The sequence below is a fragment of the Ambystoma mexicanum genome, chromosome 6p, assembly GCF_040938575.1.
Source record: "Ambystoma mexicanum isolate Mex_15411 chromosome 6p, UKY_AmexF1_1, whole genome shotgun sequence".
Lineage (NCBI taxonomy): Eukaryota > Metazoa > Chordata > Amphibia > Caudata > Ambystomatidae > Ambystoma > Ambystoma mexicanum.
Genome location: NC_090935.1, coordinates 1,464,481,449 through 1,464,506,501, shown reverse-complemented (window position 1 = coordinate 1,464,506,501; position 25,053 = coordinate 1,464,481,449). Strand labels below are relative to the sequence as shown.

At 45.7% G+C, this 25,053-nt stretch overlaps 1 protein-coding gene across 6 annotated transcripts in view; it reads left to right on the top strand.

Moving 5' to 3' along the window:
• Positions 1-3,445: 3,445 nt before the first annotated feature.
• SLC4A4 (solute carrier family 4 member 4) overlaps positions 3,446-25,053 on the top strand; it is a 1,258,962-nt gene continuing 1,237,354 nt past the window's right edge. For 3 of the 6 annotated variants that reach the window (XM_069626273.1, XM_069626270.1, XM_069626272.1), the window contains exon 1: positions 3,446-3,781. The gene's annotated coding sequence lies outside the window, so the exon portion shown is untranslated. The remainder of the gene's footprint in view (positions 3,782-25,053) is intronic. The other 3 variants (XM_069626274.1, XM_069626275.1, XM_069626276.1) reach the window with 2 other exon arrangements.

Genomic DNA, 25,053 nt, shown 5'->3' with positions numbered 1-25,053 from the left:
CCTCGTCAGGTGTGGTTAGGTCATTCCTGTGCGGAGCTACAGTTTTTCCTCATTTACTCCAGAATTATATCACTGAAAACAATGGCTCTTGGTGGGCGGCATATGAATCATATTTTGCATGTTTTAATCAACTTTTCATCTCTGTCACATTCACAAGGAAGGCCACATTACATTTTCTTTGTTGGTCCCACAAAATTCATTTTTGGGATGCCCAGAAGTGGTTGGCGGACACATTTCCAGAAATCCCACAACGACTAGTGTAGTGTGAATATTATTGATTTTACACGGTGAAAACAATTTCTACCATTTTACACAATGGGCAGCAAAAGCCACTCCTTGACCCTGGCCCCCACCCTTGCAATTTCCCTGGTCCTGGTTGTGACTTCAAGAGGGGTCCTGTGTCGAGATAAGCTTGCACATTCCAAGAGCCAATGGTCAGCTAATGCAAGTTTTATTGCATCCTGAGTGACCTGAGTCATAAAACTGGAGAGCAGACCTTCCCTTATCTTGTCCACATCGTGAATTCGATCTCCAAGCCTTCTATTCTTTGTATATTTAAGTTACAGGCCTCCCTAGGTTTCCAAGACAACCAAGGAAAGAATTCAGTTTCAAATTTGAATGAATCACGAGCAAAGAAAACCCATGAACTTCCCCCACTTTAACTCACATTTCACTTTAAAATTAACTCTTAAAAGGCACACAATTTTAACATGTAGAAGTGTCACTGCAAAGTTGTTCCCTGCATACAGGGGTCAAATGAATGAAGGCATCATAATTACATTTTTAAAGGCTTTGGTGCACATCTGGCTTTGCAACTTGTCACTTTGGAGGCAAAATCGAAATGTCATTTTGGTGGATTTCAGCCGTGAAATTCATTTTACTGCAGCCGTTTAAACCCAGTTCAGCATCCCAGTATGACAGAAACCAAGTTCATATTCTGAAAGTTTTGTGGACACTTTGATGAGCATTACTTTAGTTAAAGGAAAACGAATATTCATGCAGTTGTTTCTTTCATAGTATAAATGCTTCATTCTGCTGTGAAGGTTTGAAACACAATCTCAACATTTCCATTTAGAATTCTGGGCACTGCTGTTTCTGAGAATGTTACTTCACCTCTCAAATATTTTGGCAAACCTTGCCACATGTCTTTCCCTTATGCCAGGCATTTGGCATCCTTAAATGTATTGACGTTTTGAGGCCCAATTTCGCTCCTTTTCCCGTTGATTTCATAGCCTCATGTTGCACATTATTTCAGTGCAGGCCTTTTACTTAGGGCCATGTCCCCCACTGACTCTGGCCTTTTATTTATGGCATCCAGGGGCTATTTCACCCCACATCTTCAAGGGTCCTGCTCTTCTGTAGTAAGTTTGTTCTAAAATCGGGCGATTCTCAGTCTGCAATAGGTTGTGACTTTAGGGGCTCCTCTGTTGAATAACGGTTGAAGTTGCAATATTTTGCCCCTTTCCCCAATCTCATGACAAAGTTGTCCATGCTTTCCCCTTCATCTTGTGTAGATGTGTGGAAAATGTGGCATCCGTAATCTACATTCTTTAGTGGGGTGAAGTAATTATTCAAAGAATCAATAATGCCTTGGAAAGTGTCAGTCGAGTTTTCCAGCATTTCAAATACAATGTCTCTCACAATGGAGCCTAATGAGTTCAGAAGTATGCCTCTGAGGCGGCGTTCCTCGCTGACGCCTGTTGCATCAATGTATATATTAAGTTCCTTGAGTCACCTGCTCCAACTTGGTGCCAGACTGCTTGTATCTGAGATATCAAATGGTTGTATGGCCTGGAATTGTAGGGACACATGTCCGCCCTTCTCCCTGAACACTGGGTTACGAGGGGATGAGGTTGCTGGTGGGCTTCGTGAGCTGCTGACACCATAATTGTCCGACATGATGGCAGGGTTCTAATGTACAAAATTGAGGAAAAAGCTCACCTTGAAACTGTCCTTTATTGATATGTTGTGTGCCACACGTGAGTGTTCCTGCAGACAGCACTGTTTGTATATATATCTGTGACCATAGGGCCTTCCTGGTCACGTGCTCTCTCCTTTCTGATTCCGTTGCTAGTGTAAATGTCCTAATTTCCTTTGTGGCGATGCAACGAAATATGGAAAACACACGTTGGGATTGAAGTGAAAATAATTTCCCTCGTGGCGATCCAATGATTAACATACATTGTGATCGACATGAAAATGATTTCCTCTGTGGCTATGCAATAATTTGTAGAACAAAGAATGTTGTGCACGCCGCACATACCGACTCGGTCAAGTTCTAGCGGAGGGGAGAGCATCCGGTTGCTGCGTGTACGCACCGTCGTGCGAGAATGATCTGGATGGAACGCAGGGCCAGCCAGGCCTGCTGACATACTGCAGGTACCTTTACCTTGTTTGAGCGCCCGGGCTCGTGTGGAGTCGAGGCACGGTTCCCGATAGGGTGGGGGAAATTCACGGTGCAGGCACTGCGCACCATTGCAGCTTCCTAGATTTCCGACAATGTCTATGGAAGTTTGAGACCGGTGACACAGTCTCAGCAGGCAATATAATTCCTCCCAGTATGAAGCACCCAGTGGTTCAGCCTCGTCGTCAATATTGTATCCGCAGCAGCGGATACAATCAAACACATGAAATGAAACTGCATAGGCAATAAAACATAGGACCATGTAGGTCAATAGGCTGTAACCCCACCTCTATATTTGTGTGGTGGGTTGCAACCCACATCAGGAGTAAAAAGGGGACAGGTGGACTGCCTGTCCTTAAATGAGTATAGAAAGGGATATTACAAAGTCAACCTAATTAGGTCCTCTCCAAGCCCATGGCCTCAAGTATGTCCCAGTCTTCTAAATAAACTGTGAACCCACACAATTTTCCAAAGGGGTTTTGTCATAAAAACGCTTCTGTGAATTGGGCCCGTAATGTCCTCAAAGACCCTCTCTGTCGCACCCTAAATATTTCGCGGAGGGGATATAGGCTCGTGAAAGTTTGCTTTGGTGCGCATGTTCTGTCAGCCCGTTGGTTACCTTGTTGCTTTCTGATGATCTCACGTGTGCACCCCGGGGGACAGTGCTCTACTTCCTGACACCCGGCTGTCATATGCCTTCCCTGCCTCCTTCCAACCGAGCTCTGAATTATTTATCTGCAGTCGCGCGGTAGTCGGACGAACGGTTTATCTGTCCTTCCTACTCCCCCTCCCGGTCTCCATTTACTGAGAGGCAGAAAGTAATTCAAGGAGCCGGGGCCCGAACTAAGGAAACGTTTAAAGTGAGTGGCCGAGCGCGACGAGACTACTACCCCGTGCCCAGAGCAGGGAGTGAAAGTGAGCTGCGCTCTAATAATCCCGTCCCCCTCCTCCCTCTGGTGCCTGCCCCGGCTCCGGTGACGGGCAGAGGGCGGGCCCAGCCAGGAGGAGCTCACACGGCCACTGCACTCATGTAAATACAGCAGACACGCGAGTCTGCAGCAGGCGCTGGTAGTTCCTACTCCTGGCTGGAGGAAGAGAAAAAGCACATTAGCCAGCACAGGGGTTCAGGTAGCAGGGGCAACAGGCTGGGCGAGGACAGCTGCACCGAATTCCACTCACCCAGGGCCCCGCCGCTCTCCCCCTCTGCCCTTTTTTTCATAGGCAGCTGCGGAACTCGTAGAAGCAGAACTTGAACATCCCAGCAGCGCAGCCTGGGAGTTTCTGCCACCTGCCGAGTGCGCGACCCGCGCCCGCTGAGGGACGGTGTGTGGACGCCAAGCAGAGGACGGGGTCGGGCGAACAGAGACCCCAGTGAAGGTAAGAGCTGCAGGCACCGGCGCGTGTGCCCAGGACGCTCAGCTCCCTTTGCAGAGTCTGATGGGCAATGCCGACAGCTGACCACAGGTGTAGGCGTGCCCCTGCCTGCCTGGCCGCGACCCTAGACCCACACACTTGCTTCAAGTCTTCCCCCAGTCCATGAAATGGATGCAAGCGCACATGAGTTCCCCGAAAGCAGAGGCAGAGAAGTAAAGCGATATGCAAAAAAGATGTCAAATATTTTAGATACTTCTCGATTGATAGCAGATCAGCAACACACCATTATGTCAATGGAAACACATCATCCCAAAGACGCTGTCATGTCTGCTCTGCATCTGGGGAGAGAGGGCAGCTGGGGTGAGGTCACTTCAGCGCCGAACACTTGGCTATTCGACTTCCAGCTTTTAAACTTTCTTTTTAGATAGTCTTATACTTGCCGACCTAAGATACCCCTGTCCTGGCCACTACCCTTAACACGAACCCGTAAACAGTGCCTTTAGTGCTCCTTCTAGCAGGGTTCTTGTAGGCAGGGGGCTCTGGGCTTTGGTGGCAGTGGGTGTCTACGCCCCCATCCAACTTGTCTAGTTATCCGGATCCCAGCTAAGGCACGAGCAGGGTCTCAGAACACCACCGGCACCTGTGCGTTTCTCAGGGGGTCGGCAGCACCAGAGGGCGCAGAATGCACCTGACTCTTCCACCCTCACTGTCCTTCCACCGGCCACGGGAGCGAGAGGACAACTGCGCTGCTGCAGAGAGCCCCATTATAGACCAGGGCTCCTCGCCGAGAGCCGGCCGCCTTGCACTGCTGCCTGCAGCACTGGAGCCAGCTGCGTGGCCTACCCCCTGCTTCACGCCTCTCTCCCTTGAAACTGGATCCCGCTTCGGCAGCCACCCATGCTCACCCAGGAGAGCACATGGCCACGCTGTAAGAGGTCTTGGAAAGTCCGCAATTTTTCCACTAGCTCAAGCGGGTCATCTACGCCAGAAGCCCTGTGTAGGAAGGTTCTTGTGTTCTGTCTTTACTTCATCGTCCACCCAACCTCTACTATTCAGATGTCTTTCTTTAAAAGAACCTGTGCATTTCATTTTGTATACATAGTTAATTATTTCAATGCACTAGTACTGACAAGGGACTTCCACAATTAAGTTGCTGGGCATCAGTAATAGACGATCCATTAAAACGAAGTCGTATATTTCCATGTTTCACTGAACCTTTTATGTATTTATTGCCATACGTTATCATTGATAAAGGACTCCCAAAATACAGTTGTTGGCAATCAGACATTGCCCGACCCCAGGCCTCAGCCGCAGATTGGTGGTGCTACATGCCATACTTGGCTGGTTGACAGTGTGTCACTGCTTGCTCTCTGCAGGCGCTGGGCTCACATGGCTCCGGTGTTATTGTGTAGATTGGGCTCACAAAGCGGTGTGAAAATGACAATTCGCCCCCACTGGCCAACCAGCCAATTGCCAAATGGAAGGCAGACTGAAAGACACCATGGGACCAATTCATTGAGAAGTAAGTCTGAGTTACTACTGAAGAGGGCCATAGACCTCAGTGTTGTTTCCTCATCCTTGTTCCCTCCTTCACACTGTGGTTTCCCGCTTTCACCTTGTCTACACAGCCAATCCTTGTCCCTGAGACCCCCTGACTGTTGGTCTGTAGTCCGTGTAGTTTGCAGGGGGCCCGTGCGGACTGGAGGCCAGGAGCAGCCCATGCAGTCTGGCATTCCCCTCCAGCCAGGTTTAAATGGTTTTACAGCGTCCCCTCCATATACCACTGTGAAAGCTTCTATGCTCAGAAGAACAGTCATGGAAAGAACACTTCTATACCCTTTGTCACCAGATAATGAAATGATGTTCTCTTTCAAACATTTTGCTCTGAATTAGTTACAAAGGCAATGTGGATAGGCCACAGTAAAAAAAATGAACGTATTTCTTAATAGTTTGTTTTATATAGTGCTTCTTACCATGCTTCATACCATTGGTATTAATAGACATTAGCAGTGCTCCTTTTGGACTTGAGCACACCCCTCAGCAGCAAGCACCTAACACAGTGTCCGACCCGTCCTGCAGATGAATACCATACTGTGTAGCTTGAATGAGTAGTGACCAGCCCACCGTTTACAGTGAGAACCATAGGAGGAAGGTGCTGCAGAAAACCGGCCCTTGAGTTATGCTAATATGTGTTTTTAATTGTCTGCCTTGCTTCACCCCTGAGAAGGAGGGCGGGTGGGAAAGGGTGATCACAGGAAACAGCCGTAAACCATCAAGGGAATAGCCCTTGGTGCTGCTGGCCCATTGGGTGAACACCCGACCTGCATAAGGGCCTCCAAACTTCAAGGGCCAACATGAACTCTGTCTCAATGATGATAAGACGGAGCTCCTCATCCTAGGCTCCGCTCAACGGCTTAATAAACTACACCACGTGTACCAGTCCTTCACCATCGATGGCAATGTCATTAAAGTGTCCAAGGATACTAAAACCTTCGGCTTCTATCTGAACTCCACTTTATCCCTTTCAAGACAAACCAACGCTGTTAGATCAGTGTCGGCTTATACCTGCAAACTTATTGCGGCTTGCAGACCTTTTCTGACCACCCCTAACAGCATCATCCTTGCTAGAACGCTTGTCATGGCGAAGATCTACTACTGCAGCCAGGGCTGGACTGGGAACTAAAAGAGGCCCTGGAAATAATTACTGGGGACCAAAAGAGGCCCTGGAAATAAAGTTCAAAGTGGCCCCATATGACACATTTTCAGCAAGCCCAATGCTTTTCCTATGAGAAAAAGTGGAAATACCACAGAAAAGAGGCCCAGGGTGCAGAGGCCCACCGGGAAATCTCCAGAGTTCCCTATAGGCCAGTCCACCCCTGACTGCAGCGCCCTCTACCTGGGGACCAGCCAGTCTAACCTAAACAAACTGCAAATTACCCAGAATAACGCCATTAGAGCGGCGTTAAATATCCCAAGAAACCAACACATTTCTGAGGCAAGGACCAACTTGCACTGGCTCCCTGTTAAACAAAGAATTAGGCTGAAAACACATGGCCTCACTCACAAATGCCTGACTAACAAGGTCCCCACCTACCTTTCCAACCGCCTCTCTCTGCATATTTCATCTCGTCCCCAAAGAATGGCCCAGCTACACTGCCTATCCTTGCCAAGATTCAAACTCCAAAAAGCTGGAGGCTCAAGCTTCCCTGTTCTGGCCACCAAGCTATGGAACTCACTTCCTTCCGATATTAAGACTGAGCCTTCCTTCAAATCCTTCAAATTAAAAACCAAATCGTGGCTTCACTCCCAAATTTGAGAGCGCATTTGCCTATGGCGTTCACACTACCTGCCTTCTTCTATTTTAGCCTGCCTATTTATGCTCACATGATAACCACTTATCGTTAACTCTGTTGTACCTTACTGTAAACTACAAATTCGACTGCTTTTGCACTTGTTGTAAATATATGTAAATATGTGAATAGGATTAACAAGCAAGATCTATATGCCATGGAATTTATGGAACATTGTAAACATGCTTACCAAGTTTTTGCGCCGGATGCCCCTGGGCCTGGTGCGCGGTACAAATAAATAAAATACAAAGGGCTTCCCAAGCACATCTCTGGTCCCATCATACAATCACGCTGCCAATCATTCTAGTACTCGTCTAACTTACTATAAATTGTCACCACAAGATTTCTTATTTTCCCTCTTTCTTGATCTGCGTTCTGTTTTGCATGCAGTTACATTCCGTTTACCTCAGTCCCAATCCATCTTCACAATTTGTTAGTTTTACACACCCCTTTCCAATTCCAGCTTCTCCCTAACAATCGCTTTTGCTCTTTCTATTTCTTCGTCTTCCATAGACAATGGTCTGGTCTCTCCAGGCGGGCACAAAATACACTACATTCTCAGACAATTCACCAGTGGTGTAAGGCTATCATGGTAGTGATTGGCGCATTAGAAGAGCTTTGTTACATAAAACACCCACCCTCATTTTGCATTGAATGTAAATTGCGAACAATAGACCCCCAACATTAGCAGTTACATGCTAGGTGATCCTCTGCATGCACTTTTGCACATTCGCGAGGTGGAGGAGGGGAAGGAAAGATTAAAAGTGAGCTAAACTGACTTATACTCTTTCATTTTCCCAGTCTGTCTCATGAAAAAATAAACCTTTGCAGGCGGCAGCGTTTACTAATGGATGCTTTAGGAATCTGCCTGGTTTTTGACGAGGTGCAAAATGAGGCGGAATCCATAGAGATCCATTGATTGTACGCCTGCATCAAAGGACCCATGCAGGCATACAACGAAAGGCACTGACTAGAAGAGGTCAGCATGGTGGAGATCTTACCCCTGCGCCTCTCCTCTGCTGCGTCACTGCAGAAGTGGGGCAGCTTGTTAAATGGAGGAGGAAAACATAATGCCTTGCTTTCCCCCTTCCATTTAACACTAGTGTTAAATGGAAGGGGGAAAGCAAGGCATAATGTTTTTGTTCCATTTTTGCCCCATTTAAAATGAGACTGATAGTGACCTCTTTGCGAAACAAATAGCCTACTGCAGAAGTATGTCAAGCAGTTACTCATAGTAACTTCTTTGTGAATTGCCCATAATGTACTGCCTTACCTTTTATCAAAATGCTCTTGTTCAGGGCACACATTGCAGCAAATTAAGCAATAAATGGACAAGGCCTTTTGTCCCCTTGGGCCACTGTTGCACTGCCTACAATTAGGAGGATGGGCTTTACGAGGCCTGTTTTAGATTGTCATTCCTTTTGCTGGGACACATAGGTGGGTGAGTGCTACCTGTGGATGCCAGGGGAATAGTAAGGGCACACAGGACTACAAAAGCAGAAACATATTTGCAGGGTATTATTGGGCATGGCACTGCCCCATAACTCCTTTCTCTGCCTCTCCGATCACTTACGTTGAACCGGATTTATGAGTGAAAATCGGTAACATACGACCTATGTTGGCGAGAATTATCTTCCTAAGGGTGCCCTTTCCATGGCCGCTCCCTCTGCCTCCAGCCTCCTCCTCTAGGATTTGGGAGGGTCTGCCTGTCCGCCGTCCAGTGGAGTAACTTTGCTGAAAATGTTGGGGGGGGGACATGACATCTAAAGGAAAGGGTGCCCCTGCCAAATGAATGGGGACATAATGGTGTGCCACGAAAGTTGGGGGGACAAATACCCTTGTCCCCCCTAAAATTACATCCAAGACGGGGTCCAACGTCACTGGTCCCCAGGAACACCCCCACTACCCCTTGTCGCGCAGGGGCCCTTGCCTGCTTCACTCGGTCCTGTTTCCCGACTGCCCTCTCAGCATCCTGCTCTGGGGAAGCCCGTCACACTAGGTCTTTGAGCGGCACTGGAATCGAAGGACCCATGTGTTGTATACAGTAGGGAAAATGTGCAATGCACATGGCGGAAAATGCATACATTGCACCTTTACATATTTACTCGTACTGTGTACCTGCGAATGCAGAGGCATAAATACCTATGCTGAATTTGCTCGAATAGTTAATTTGTGTAAAGCAATTGTCCAAGCACAACTTTGAAATGTGTTATTGTTTAGTTTATCTCCATTCACTCACAGTAGTTGCACCCATAGCACATAAATGACTGTGAGATTAAAGCGGAGACTTCTTTACTGGAAGGCAAAAGGGGCACGGCCATCGGTCCACACCTTCTGGGGTCCGCATGGCTGTCCGATTCAAAGAAGTCAGGGCCCATTATTTACAAAACATGTCAGGATGTTTTATGGTGCTCTGCTAAAGCGCTAAATCTGCGGCATTCTGTTGTATTAAGTTCATCCTGTAAATCTTTCTGCGTTCACTGTAGGGCACACAGTGGGCCAGATTCTCAACCTTTTTTAGGCAGCCGTGATAAAATGCCCCAACACATTTGATCAGTTGCACTCAAAAAAAGGTGCATATTCAGATGCCATTTTTCACTTTTTTTGCTCGTGCAAAAATGAAATATCTTCAGTTGCGTCTGTTTGAACTTGATGCGGCGGCAGACTCAATGCACATCATTTCTGAACCTTTCATGCATTTTCTTCGAAATGAGAGAGCAGCAATGTTAATCACTGCTCTCCCACCTGCATTTCTATCCCTCAGACAAGGATAGAAATGTATCTGTATTTTTTAGCACATTTCATAGTTACAGGAGGGCCGGTCACTCTGAAATACACTCCAAGCACTCACGTTGGTGCTGCGAGCCTGTAATACATTAGTTTTGGGGGCACACTGCCAATGCTAATGTATTTAAGGGGGATGGGCAGTGCATCTTTTAGCTACTTTTCTGTAACCCCAGAAATGTGCAAGTCATCTTTGAGAATAAGGTGCCCTGCACATTTCTTTTGCACTTTTTTCATTTGCGCTCCATTTTGGGGATCTGCCGCAGTTTGTCCATTCACTATAGCACAAATACTCTAGCATTCTCACCGTTCTGAGGGGAATATATTGATCACGTGTATGTTTGGGCTCTACCTTTTGCTGTCATTACCCTGTCTCAAAATTCTATCTCTACTGTCACAATTCCCTTACATGTCCACCTCATCTGTCGTGTCGCAATCATGCTCCTCACCTCTTTCCCAGTCCTTGTGTTCAGGCTACACCTGTCTGTCCTATTCATCTTTGTGTCACTGCCATGTTCCTCGTTGACCACTCCGTCCGTCCCTGATGACCTCCTCACCTTTGATGTGTCTGTAATGCTCCTCACCTACTGCCTGTCCAATCTCCATGTCCATTCTGTTCCTTTCTACCCTTCCCATCCCCATGTCACTGTCATGCTCCTTGTAACCTACTTCACACTTCCCTGGTATCATACTTCTTCCCTCTGTCCTCCTCATCACTGTGTCACTATCATGCTCCTCTTTTACTCCTTCACCAACCCGAGTTATGCTTCTCCTCTCTGTCCTTCTCATTTCGTGTGTCCGGTTCCCCTTCTCTCCCCACACCACTGGGGTCACTTATGCTCTATATCTGTCCGCAGTATCTTTGGTGCCACGCTTCCCATATCCGCCCTCCTGAGACACGGTGTGAATGTTAGGCTCCTCACCATCTCTTTCTCCAATCTCTGTGGCTGTTTTGGCTTGAAATGGCACAGGAGGATAATAAGAGATCACCTGGAAATAAGACAGGACCCGGGGTTCACAGGCACTGTCTCCATGTACTAATGTGGCGTTAACACCCGATCTGATGGGCCGGATGGGGCGTTAGGGCCATTAGCACCCCGGGTTACCAAAGCGCCCACCCCAGGGTGCTAAAAAAAAAGGTTTTTAATTCCTACAATGGGACGGGCACGGCGTTCCGTTGTTGAAAGGAAAATCCTTTACCATCATGGCCGTCATTAAAAGGGAAGCCGGGGCTCTGTATGGAGCCCCTCATCCCTTTCCATGGCGGCCATTCTGAGCAGAGAGGAAGGTTTGGCTGCGGCGGCGAGTGCCGCCACAGCTGCAAAAAAGGTAAGTTTGTGGGCGGGGGGATTTAAAATATAAAAAAGGGGGCAGGAGGAGGGTGATGGTAATATGGCGGCAGGGGGAGCCGGCAGTCAGGCGGCTTGGAACGCAGACTTACACCAGCAGTTCATGCCCGCGTTCCTAGCCACCTGATTGTTTGGCATTTAAATATTGAAAACTGCCAGCCAGGTTATGGGTTTTATCTTCTCTTGGTCGTGTGGGATTACGCATCACAAACCTACTAAGTAACAATGGCGCGCTGAACATGGATACATGGGGAGAATCCTGAGGGAGAGGCAGCCAAGCTCTGCCTTCATTTTGCCCATTGTGTAATTGTACCAACTGCTTTTGAGGACACTTGCCAAAAGAGGCAGCAGACATGACACATTAAACGACCACCCCACGCCAAATAATCTGATTGTATGGACAACACGACGTTGGTAAATCTATTAAACTAGTAATCCTTGATACATGGAATTATCTGCGTGTAAAACGGGGATTTGCGTGCCATTCTGCCCGCAAATCCCTGTTTGACGACTGTGGATTTGCGGGCTGAATGGCACGCAAATCCCCGTTTTACACGCAAATAATTCGATGAATCAGGGGACTTTCATTCAATGAGCTGAACATGGTTAGGTATTCTCTGTCAGAGCCTAGCACAGCTCTTAAAGGGGGCTGGGTTCCTAGCAGTGTTTGAAATGTGCCTTTGAATCTAGGCCCTGGCAGTGCCTCCTTCTCCGTCTTTCTGCGGCAGTTCACGGTCACCGATTACTGCAGTACTGCAAGCAGGAAAACCTCTGTTTTGGTAAAACAAGCGTTTCACCTTTTTGTCACAGGAGATGAGGTCGAATCCTGAGCTTGGAGCCCGGTGTTTGTATCATTTATCTTGTATGTTACATACAGAGTGGGGCAGAGTGCTAGAGGGGCGAACGACTCTACATGTGGCACTGGTCCATACCTTTTCCATAATTTGTAGGTAGCGTGGAGCAGGTGCACCGGGATCTGAAAGTAGCCCCTGAGGTGGTGACCTCACCCCTATACCTCTCGTTAACTGCGCCACCGGTGCTCAGCAGACACACGAACCCAATGAGCTATCTTGTTGAGATGAGAATTCTTGACTTGAGGCGTGTAATCATACCTCTGCAGCAGGCACTTTAGGATCATGCTTTATTTTCCATGGATTGGAACCTGATTTTTATACAACGGAGGTTGGCCCATTCTTTAGTTACATCGGCCACACCTCCGTATAAAAGTTCCTTAGTTTCATATTCTCCTTAGGCCATGATGTTTTGTGTGACGGTTTAGGGACCCCTTCTTTGATATTTCATCCTTCTTAAAGTACAGCGTAGGGTTGGACAATTTTGAGTAAACTAGAGGTTTGTTGTTACACCCAAATGTCACCACAACATTGTGTTGGTAATAGCATATTCTATTTACCCGACGCTTCCCATTTGCGGCAACCTGAGGTACCAGCATATAAAGCGATGTGCCTACATTTCAATATCTGTCTGATTAGTTCTGATGCTGCTGATTGGAAGCCGCAGCACATGTTCACTCACAAGGCGTTGGGGATGTCAGCAGAGCACTTTGATGGTCTAGACAGATGTGGTCTCATTTGTTCTGCTCCTTAATACAGCGAGCAGCCCCATTCCCCCCTAACTGCAAATGTGAACGACCTCCTGCTGCCCTACATGGCATTCTCTGATAAATGTGTTGTAAAAACGGCTTCTCATACGACATGGTGAAGGTGTGAGCATGTATTTTGGAGAATGGTTTTACAGCTACCAAGAGGCACACCAACTGCTTGTATCAGATACGAGCTAGGCCTCATTTCGATCAATGCAAGGATTACTTGGAATACTTTGTCACTCTATAGCAAAGTGATCAATGAGGAGTCCCCTTTACAGTTTAAGATCTTGAACATACCAACACCGGGTAATGGTGACACAATCCTGAGTAAATGGCTGAAGAGTTGTGAAATGATCTTAATCCAACTGAATACCAACAAAGAAACCTTGAAGCAAAATCCAAATCTAATTTTTTAAAAACTATGGGAACAAGACTGGTGGGATACCATAGACTGAAGGCGGCCACATAGGTGTATGCTGCAAGTTGCCCCTGAAGCTAAGACCTACAATAAGCTTCCTACGTACCTTGAATCTTTCCGAATAAAACCTTAAAATCAAAATTTCGCCTAAACTTATTCCAGACTAAAGAAGTCCAAAGTATGAGAAAAAGCAGCGAGAAATGCAACATAAATTGCAGGTTCTGTAAGCATGAAGACGAAACTTTGAAGCACTTACTGCTCTTTTGTACCGAACTCAAAGACTTGAGAACAAAACATCTGGGAGAACAAATCGAAAAAAGGCCCCACTTAGATGGTGAGGACTGGTGGTCATTGATGTTTGAAGGAAGCGGCAATAAGCTCACACTTGCCCTGGCATTTTATTTAGATCAGCTAAACAAGCTATTAATAAACTAATGAAATAAAGAACAGACTAATGATATAGCTTGTTAAATGCAGGATAAGGAATACTTGAATGTTTTATTGTATCATGTGTTTTGTTTGGATTTGAGTATTGATCCAGATAGTGTGTTTTCCATTTTGGTTGAATATTTTTCTGGATATAATGCTCATGTATTAATTTTTGCTATATATTGATGTTTTGTTCTTATGTGAGTAACCATGTTTTTAAAGTTTGTAACAAACTGAATTAAGATAAAAAATAAAATAAAAAAAAGAACGGCTTCCCATGTAACCATCTATGTGCCTGTGACCTCTAAAAATGCCTGCCACCCCATTGCATCCCACAGCTAGGGTCGTGCTTAATAAATTACAATAAAATAATTAAACAGGTTCTTGCTCAATACATTTCTCAAGAAAATACAAAAATATTGGCAATGCATACAGTTTTGGCTTTTGTGCATGCGTGGGAAAGGCATTTGCCAGGCACTGCCCTAGTGTTATTAACCAGCCATCGATGGTAGCAGCTGCAAAATGGTGGCAGTACCTGGACATATACTAGCATACCTAGGCATATAATAGCAGTGTCTGTTAAATGCTTAATACTTGTACATAAGCCAAAACTGTTGGCTTTGATAATGCTTGTTTTTAATAGGACTTCAATGAACGACCCGCATTATGCTTATAAATCGAGTGAATGAAGGCAGGCCTGGTTAAGAAATGTTTGTTACTCCAGTAGCGTGTTCACAGCTACAAATAAGTAATTAACTGTTAGAAGACTGCTATGAAAAGACACTGGCAGGCACTTTGAGCACAACGTTTTGATGGCAAGGCTTGATGGAGCTACCACAAAGAGATCCCAGGAGCACGTGTTTTGGATGGGAAGGGGCAGGAAGTGGGTGGGAATGGCCATAGGGATTAGCACGGACAGGGTCAGTCAATGGGTGGCCGAATAGCCTAACAACACCTACAAGCTTGGTGTCCCTCCTCATATTTCATTTCTCCATAGCTGTACTCTAACGCAATAGTTTCGGCTTTTAGGTGGTTTTAGCACCACCCAATAGCTAAAGCTAAAACAAAAAATGTGTAGTGTATTTCGGGACAAGCCATGGCATTGACTTCTTTGTGTACTTTGCCTAATAGCAACATGGTCTTGCTTTGGGGTTGTACCATGTTTACTGCAAATTGGCACACGTTTATCTGAAGTGTGAAACGGCAGTTTTTGTCTCTATGTGTTGTGGCGATTGTTGGATAAACGTATTTCCAAATATAATTCGGTCTCCACACTTTACTTTGCGCTGACCTTCACTTGCCACCTTTTGCCTTGGCAGTGCTGATTTTCCATTCACGCCAAGAGAAACCTCAAAGCAAAAGGCATGCGGAAGTAAAGGTGATGGTGAGATGATGAACTGTGACTGCAGCCTCAAAGGCATGCTGTGGGAAAGGAGATGCGACCACGTGAGAGGGGGGGCCAGGTTGTTGGGTTCAGCATGCTTCAGCATTTATACATGGGGATTATGAAGGGCGTTGCTTCCATCCCTACCAAAACAATCTGGATGGAAAGTGCATTACTATTTCATCCCCCACCCCATCATCTAAATGTTCTTTAAACCCCCTTTCAATGCAGAAATGCCTTTTGTATTCATTGGATTGCATTTGGCTTACATTTCTCTTAATGCACCTGAAATATGTTAATTAGTAATCCATAGTGGTTTAGGTTTGAAAAAAATCCCAAAACAATGCAATCCAAATATTATCCTAAACAAATGCACCTGCATGATTTTAGGATTACTTTTGGTAATCCTTATTGGTTTAGGATTTTTTTTTATCCAAACAAAATACCCCCAAATAATCGTAAAAAAATACACATTTGCATTATTTTAGGATTACTTGTGGTTCAATTCCCTCAAACTATGTAGCCTTCTTGTTTCATGATTTTACATCTAAAAACAATACTTATTATATAATAAAAAATAAAATATCTTAAAAAGTATAGCATAAACCTCTGAATAGCGCCAATTGATAATGCAACCAAAATGCACCCAACCCAATTGTACCCCAAGCACACAGTGTAATCATTAACACTGCAAGATGGAATTAATAAGAATCTTTTTTCTTTCACTGCACGTCAAATGTTGACCATATATTCTTTGATTTCAAACACAGCAATAGCATATTGGGTGCATTTCATTTCTAAGAGATTGTTCACTTTCTTGTAAATGCAACCTCAACGAAGCTCATCCCTGCCGCCACCAGAGCCAACACTCTCGCCCCCTCCAACCTCTTTAATATTTTTAATGCTTCATCGTTTCTCCGCTGCCATACCGCTCTCTCCCACACAATCCTTTTCTCCTCTGCCCAGAAAACTCGTTTATCATCTGTCAACCCAACTCACCCTTCCGTTGCCAATAGATGATGCACAAAGCTTCTCTCCTACACCCCAACTTAATCACCTCTGCCAACCCACCACTTTTCCTCTATCGAACACCTCATGCCCACTGCCTTCCTAGGCTAAACCACAGCCACCAACCACCCTTTCCTCCACCAAGCTGCACTCCTCCTTCACCAGCACTGCCAACCCACACTTCCTCTATGCCATTTCTTTCTGTCTCACCGCTCTCCCTCTGTATCCTCCAAACCCCCTGTTCCTCTCCTACTTTCCTTGCTTCCTTTCACCTCCTGCTCTCCTCTCTCCACACCAATTCCCCCACTGTTATCTCTCCCCCACTCTATCCTGCTGTCTCCTCTTCTTTCCCTCTGCCAGCCTCTCTTCCCTCCGAAGCCCATCTCTGACTTCCTGGTCTTCTTTCTTCCCTCTGACCCCCTGGTCTCCTCTCCAATGCCATGCTCTTCTCTCTCCCCTCTTGCACCCTGCTCTCCCTTTCTCCCTCTGCTCTGTTCTCCGAACTCTCCTCTCCCCTGAAACCCCTCTGCTCTTCTCCCCTGCAGCCCCTCCTGTCTCCTGTCCAACCCCTCCTCTCCAAACCCTACCTCCCCTGCTGTTCCTTCTGGTCCCACCGCTCTCCCCTCCCCATGGCCCCACCACTCTGCACTCTGACACCACCGCTCTCCATTATGAACCCTCATCTCTCCTCCCTGACCTCTCTGATCTCCTGTCTGACCCTTCTGCTCCATCTGACCCTTCTGCTCTGTTTGACCCCTCCACTCTCCTATCTGACCGCTCCACTCTACTATCTGACCCCTTTGCTCTCCTATCTGACCCCTCGGCTCTCTTCTTCCCCTCTGCTCTCCTCTACCCCTCTGCACCCCCTCTGCTCCCCTTCCCTCCCTCAGGAAGGAAAGAACCAGAAGACAGGCCTTCTCTGTCTATGTACTAAGACTCTGGAGCCTCCCCCGTCATCATCAGACTAGCCTCCTCACTTCTACTGTTCAGGAAGGTACTCAAGACCTCCCTCTTCAAGGAATGGCTTCTACCTTACACTTCGGTCCACACACCCTACCTGAGACTAGGTGGCCTGATCCCCACGGTTTCCTCCCCTGGTTGCATCTAGATCCCTTGCTGACAAATGGCCCACCCTTGCCCTCTCCTGTTAGCTTATCGCTCCCTTTTTCTCAGCTTCCCACACTGTGTTTTTCCCCCTATGATTGTAAAGCGCTCTGTTGCTTCCTGAATCTAGGTTTGCGCTCAATAAATACCCTACTAGTAATAATATTGTATGTCATTTTGACGTGGATATTATATCTTTCTGATTAGGGTGTCCTTGCATGATTGTTTTTCCACACACAGCAGGGGTTTCAAAAGCCCAATCTTGTGGACCTTCGGCTTTTTTCCCCATTTTATGTTATAGGAAGGTGCATGGCTGTTTCAAACAATGGCCACAAACGGATTACCTTATCAAATATTAAAATTTGTGCTTGTCTTTGAGGCTTGAAAGTACATTTCCATATCCCAGAGGAACGTTTTAGGCTTTTATTGGTTTGCATTCTAATATTTGCAGAATTCTATTAAAGATGAAGGAAAATAGTTACAATCATTCTTTTTGGCGTTACCATATTTCTGTAAGGGTTTTTATATTCGTCAGATTGTTTTATTATCATTTGTGTACTTTTCAAGTCATCTTTATAAAACGGATTATTTTAACAGTCAAACATTAACACATTTACCACCTAGGCCTCTGGAGATATGCAGTCAGGTTTCCAAGTTGCAGAGTCCTCTTAAATCCCAGCATCAACACTTAACTAAAGTGTGTGATTCTAGATAAACCATTTTATGTCACTGTGCATTATCTGCAAAATATAGAAGTCCTTATAAATAATTAGGTTCACAATGTCTGCAATTGAATAAAGCCCTGCTCATGGTATTGCTCCATGCATAATAATAACGATAACAATTACACATCACAAGTATCTCAGGTCTTGATGTGATTGTGATGTGGGCATGGTGGGGATGTGAATATGGTTGTACTGTGGCTGCAACATGATTGTGTATGGGATATGGTTGTGGTGTGACTTAGATATGTAGATGGTACTGGATGTAGTTGTCAATTTGATGTGGCTGTATGTAATAGGGTTATGAGGTGGCTTGACAATATGGTTTTGATGTGGGTGTGGTTTTGATGTGGATGCAGTGTGTTTGTGATATTGATTTGCTGCGGCTGTGTTTTAATGTGATCTGGCTAAAACACAAGTGTGGTTGTAATGTGCTAGTGAGATGGCTGTTGTGATGTGATTGTGTTGTGGATGTTATTGTGCTGTGGTTATGAATTGGTTGTGATGAAGATGCTAATGTGGATGTGATTATGATGTGGTTGTGGTGTGGTTTTCTTGAAGATGTGTATGTAATTGTGATGTGGTTATGAAGAAGATGTGGTTGTGATGTGGCTTTGACTCTGTTTTGATGAGGATATTGTGGTTACATAGATGAAGTTATTAAGTTGTTTTGATTAAGATGCAGCTGCAATGTGGTGCAGATATGTTTGTGGTTGGGGCATGGATATCGCTGTGATGAAGTTTTGATCTGGTTGTGATGTAGTTGTGCTTTGGATGTGACAGTGATGTGGATGAAGTTATTAGTTATGGGCAAAACACTATTTCACAATCCAAAATTAACGAGAAAACCCCAAATGGTGCATATTTCATGTGAGAAATTGAAATGAATCATATTTCGTAACATACCGTTTTGTACTGTGAAAGCAAAATATAAGGAGAAATATGTCAATTTAAATTTGTCTGCAGTCATTTTGCCCTCCCCTAGTTGTGATGAGGATGTGACTGGGCTATCAGGCATCTAGGAGAGCAGAGGGAGCTGACAAAAAGTAAATGCAACAAAAAGGGGCTTTTAAAAACATTTAAATCCTAATGAACTCCAACAGAAATACTGAAAATCAACTAGCATGTTTTCTCAATCAATGAAATACTCAATCCCTTAAAAATGTGTGGCTGCCAATTAACATACAAGGAATATTTGTAATATGGAATAATCCCTTAAAAATCCTAAATAAATCCTTTACATTGAGGCAACAAAATCCCCTCCTGTAAAAAAAAAAAACCTAAATAAATCCTCCCAAAATAAAGTTATTATTACGTTATAGTAACCAGGTGTCTCTGTCCCAAGATCCTAACATTCCAGAGTATCAACCAGCCCAAGACCCCAGATCAAAAAACTGTTTGAAAACATATTTCTTCTAAAGATGACAGCAGAATATGCAAGGACCCTGTGATTTGGGCTGCGAGGTGCCAAGGAAGGAAAGTAACAAATTCAAAGCCGGGGGTGGGGAGACATAGAACAGCACAAAGCATCTGGGAATCGACCTGGGGGTTGAAAGATAGTGACCTTGACTGCAGCCCCTGCGCCTATGTCTGGAGTACCAGGTGCACATTAGGCCACAGATAGGGCATGCTGCAAGTTGCCTCCTTAAGTGGCAATTCCGGAGCCCAGCACCTGATGACACAGTGAGAAGAACCCAGCGTGGAAGAAGATGGACAAGAGAAGCTGGGACCAATGACCTAGCATCCCATATGCAGCAGGCCGCCTATGCATAGGGTCACATCAAACAGCCATTTGGATTTGAAACCTATGTTACTTACGTCACTGATGGCGATGTGCGCCCTTTTTTTAATGTGTTGCTTGCCTTGATTTTGCCAGAGCGCTCTGTGGCAGCAGAGTTCCTTGCTATTGCGTACTTGTCTTTTTACGAGAATAAACCTTGTTTTCCTTGCAAGAGGTCTGCTGGGCCTTTTTCCCTCGTGGGTTGTATTTTTTCTGGTGTGAGCGTGTAGGAGCTTCTCTACAGCAAGTAAATAGTGGTTTGTAGGGTGCCAGCTACCACCATGGTGCTCTCCGAGTACTGAGATTTGACCCAGGTGAGTTACGGAATGACTCATCTTCTTTGGATCATTTCACAAATGTTGATTGATATTTGGTGATTTGCAGGGATCTTCGCGTTTTTTTCTGGCGAGGGGGTGAGGGTGCAGGGGAGGCGGCAATAAAAGTCCAATTGCGATGTATAGGGACTTTCACGCTAGTGGCCTTTCCTGGGGTGTGGGGGCAGGCCCAAGAGCACCCGCGTACTCAGCACCCCTGGTGATTTGCCGCCCAAATTGACCGGACAGAAAAAAAATATCTGGAGTGAATAATCCTGGCCGTTATACAATTTACAATAAGGAAATCCTTTGTCTTCTCCACTGTTGACATATGGCCTGCTTTTTAGGCGCTGCTCTCGAGTGCCATCATCATTTTGGGAATGGTTCATGGCATAGATTGTGCACACACACCCAGTGCACTCTTTTTAGTTGGGAATAGTCACAATAATCTACCTTTCTGCTCATTATTGACACACATCACGATTATCATGTTTCAACATTTACATAGGGCCTGTACGTAACAGGACAAACACGATTTCGGGTACAACCTCCACCTAGATACCTCACCCCGACTCTCTTCCCGTGATACTCCTCAGCCCACCCTCTCTCTCTAAATCCCTTCTTTCTTTCCGAGATCAGACATGAAAACCACGTCGGCAAGCCTAAAGCCTAGGTGCTCTGAGACCATGGCAGTTTGGTGCAGTGTGAAAGCTCTTTAATGACATACAAAACATATTATTACACACATACATATTGGAAGGCCCTTCCTGTGGCCTAGTATGGCGGGCACACACCTTCAGGCGACGGACACCAGTCGAAGGTTCGTGCATAGTTTCAAGTGGCCCGTCCTGCAGAAGTCCCTCTGAGCCCTTCCGTGACAAACTGTTCACTCAGAGTGTCCAATCTAATCCTGCCAGTGCTGACTCCCCCATGTTATACCCGCCCTTCTTTCTAATGTTTGTATCACCTCTTTGGGAAGTGAACCCCTAAAAGCAGGGAGCCGGAGACCTACAGCTAACCTGAAGTAACCTCTCAGTAGTAAACGCCCCCGTAATAAAAGTGACGAGGCGCATGGATGCGCTCTGACTTCCCGATAGCCGACCTTTGGCAGCACTGAGCTGCAGCAAGTCTAATGTTGGAGGGTGGCACCGAATTCCAGAATTCCGCCTCTGGGCGGACCGGGATTCGCCCCCTCATTCACGTGTCGGTTGAAGTGCAGAAGCGCTGCAGCGTGCTCGCCACAGAGAGTAACAGTTTCTTGCCTTCTAGCAAGTTTTTGCGGAATGTTGAAAATCCCGTTTTGTAATGAACAATGCTGCTAATCCAGCACAGAAAGAACAGCAGAAATGGGGCACGTTTCGCTTGGACAGAGCTTCTTTCTAACTTGCCCGCTGCACGCGTTTTACTCGGGGTTGTATCCTAGAGCTCCATTTATCAAATGCCTGATGTGCTGTGTCCTGATCAAGTGACACAGGAAGTAGTCTAATGCATACACAAAGCACAGTTTACATGTTGACATTTAAAAACAAAATTCCTTATTTCATATCACGTGCAAAGCATTGTGGGTTTATTTTTATTTGTATACTGGGAAGATCAATGTTATTTTGATTGCAAAATAATGTACAATAGATATCAGATTTGAAGGGAAACAGTGCGCCACTTGCAATGGGGTGAGTTCCAGTGACATTCTGAACAGGTTGCGTTGGGGAGTAAATGTAGCAGTCATTGGGGTCAATGCATGGGTGGATTTACATAGATTAAGGGCAATCAACATGAGACATTTATTTGCGCTGGTAGGCGGTACAACCAGCTATGCTAGGTATGTGACCATGATGGAAGAAGTGTTAGAGAGAAGGCAGAGAAAGTGAGGGACAGAAGCAGGTTAAAGGCGAGGTAAAATTGTTTATTTATTTATTGTTTGCTTGTTAGGCGCTTATTCAGCAAATACAATACTGTTTCAGAGCGCCCACAGGGCGTAGGTAGGGAACAAGGGAGTGAAACACATTACAAAACACTAACTGCCTTGTCAGTGGAGAAAGAAGAGACAAAGAGCGGAAATGTGAGAAAGCACAAGCAAGGTGAGGGTCCACAAGTGTAGTCAAGGAGGCAGAACAGACATTAGGAGAAGGCTTGTAGAGTTGTATAGAGGGGGGATAGATATGGATATGCCTTACTGTGGATATATTTTTGAATGAGGAGAAGACATTTAAATCTGGCCCTATTTTGCATCTTCAACCATCCAGCCTGGTGATGGTATGAGAAAAAAGGTGTGAAGTTAGAGAATTCAAAGAGAGTCCTGGTAACGAAGTTAATGTTCTTGTTGGGAGGACAGAAAGTGGAGTTGATGAGACCAAAGAGGACGCTGGCACAGTAGTCTAGTTTAGAGAAGACAAGAGTGGGTAAGAGTTGTTTGGTGGTGTTGAAAGGAAGGAGGTGTCTGAATTTCCTAATATTTAAGAGGTTTAGGTGAGCTGCCATGCAGTTTTTGACATGAAAGTAGAGAAGGTGTGATAGAGTCATAAATGACACAGACGTTTCTAGCTGAAGAGAAGTAAGGTATAGTGTCATGTTGGAACTGGATAGGTTGCGGAGCAGATGAGAGCGAGTATTTGACAGAGAAGAAAAGCACCTCTGTTTTGGAAGAGTTTAACACCAGAGAGTGCAAAGCCATCCAATGTTTAATGGCAGAGAGACAGTTGGACATTTTGATAGAGGGATAAGAGGAGAGTTCAGGAAAAGTGAAGAGTTATGTGTCATCTGCAAAGTGTTGGTACGAGAACCCAAAGGAGGCGATTAGTGCCCCCAAGAGTAGAAGTAAAGAGTGTAAAGAGGAGAGGGCCCAAAACAAAGACTTGTGGAACACCAACAGTTAGAGGGGTGATTTGGGAGGTGTTGTTCAAGCAGACAGGAATTGGCAAGGTGCTAGGTGGGGTTCAATCCAGGCAAGCGCTCAATTGCGAATCCCAACAAGAGAGAGAATATTAAGGAGATCAGAGTCACTGACAGTCTCAAAGGCAGTGTACAGGTGAAGGAGAATGAGGATAGAGAATAGGTTGGAGTGCATAGCTGGAGATATCCATGAGAGCAGTTTCCATAGAGTGACAGGAATAGAGACCTGATTGTAGCGGTCTCAAAGGATGTGGATGTCTTAAGAAATTGGTAGGATGGTTGAAATCAAGCCTTTCCAGCTTTTTGGTATTATGCGGAAGGAGAGAAACAGGGTAAAGTTTGCCGGCAGGCTCGGGTCAGCCACCTTTTTTTAGGAGTGGGATTTCCGTGGCTGTTTTTAAAATAGAGGGAAATCAAGCATAGTCTAGAACTGGTTGAAGAGTTCAGTGAGGGAGAGGCCACAAAATGGAAATAGACTTGACCATCTGAGGAGCAAGAAGGTCTGATGGGGCACAAGAGGGGTTCACCTTCATCAATAGAGAGAGAACCTCTTCAGTATTTCTCTGACTAAAGTGGGAGTAAGAGGCAGTGGATGAAGGTAGAGTAGGTGTGGTGTAGAATGTTGGTGGAGGGAGTGTGAGGAAGAACAGGAGAGAGTCTCTAATTTGGGAAATGTGTACAGCAAAGTAGTCAGCTAGGTCATTACCTGTGACAGTGGAGTTGATAGTCATAGGTTTAGAAGGAGTGAGTTTAGAGTGTCCTGTAGCCAACGAGGATGGTTGGAGTGAGAGTCGATGAGGGTGAGGTTGAATTCCCTTTTCGCTCTATTAAGATAGGACATGAGCACGTTTGGCCAGAGAGGTAGAGTTGTAGGTTCTCATGTGAGAGGATACGCCTCCATTTGCGTAAGACAGCCAACCTTTGGCTGTGAGGAGACAGCTTATGAATGGGGTGACCCATCGTTGAGGGTGCTGAGACTTGGGGTGAAAGTTAGCAGTGGGAAGTGATAGGAGAATGAGTCATATAGTAGGGAATGGATGCTGGAGAAGGCAGTGATAGTGGAAGAAGCATCAGGTGTGAAGGAGGAGAGTGAGAACTGTAGGCCAGGGAAAAAGGAGCAATGGCAGAAGGTTTACATTTCCTTTTAGTAATAGGTGAGGCAAATAGCAAGGGGAGGTCAGAGGGTGTAAAGGAGATGGTGGTGGAAACAATGGAGTGATTATATAGGGATGGTGTGACAGTCGTATTAGTTGCTGAGCGAGAGGAGGAGATGAATAAGAGACCCACAGAGGTACCCCTTGTGTGGGCAGGTAGGTTATGGATAGAGTCGTATTCGGAAGGGTACCTGGTTACTGCCTGGCTCTGCCCAGGTTGGTACAATAATATCAACAAACGAATGAGCAAGGTCAGGTCGATCTCTGCTGAAGAGTAACCACTGCTACACACTGAGTGGGTAACCCCTTGTGTGGGTGGTCACAGAATTCTCATGAAACTGTTCTTCTGCACAACAGGGTTTTATTTTGAACTTGCATCCTCGACATCCGAGACGACACACTGCTGCTTCAATGATCCTGGCAGCTGAATGCACTGGCAATAGGCGTGACCGCGCCTGTTGACAAGATGACGACTGCATCCTAAAGAAGTGGATCCTTCCACCTCTTAATCTGAGCCACTAAGCTCCTCGGATTCGACCACATAGGACCCTCCACTCGTAAAGACACTCCTAGGTCACTAAGAAAAGACTGAAGTTAAGATTTCTGAGAAGTGGTTGGAGAGGGAAGGTTAACGTCACCTAGGAGAATAAGGTGATGTTTAAGGGGAAGGAGAATAAAGGAGTTGACCAAGTTCATCAAAGAATGATCCAGTGGGGACCAGGAGAATGATAGATGGAGATGATGTGAACCGAGTGAGTCGGAGCAATAGCAGAGATGGTGAATTCAAAAGAGGTAGGAGATGACATGACATTGAAGATAGGTGAGGTGATGAGAGGAAAAAAGAGTAGGTGTCCGACACTTCCACCTCTGCCAGTTACACGAGGAGAGTGAATGAAGGATAATTGTGAGTCATTTAGCACCACCAGTGTGGCAGTGTCAGATGGGTAAATCCAGGTTTCAATGACAGTAAGGAGATCTAGTGGAGGA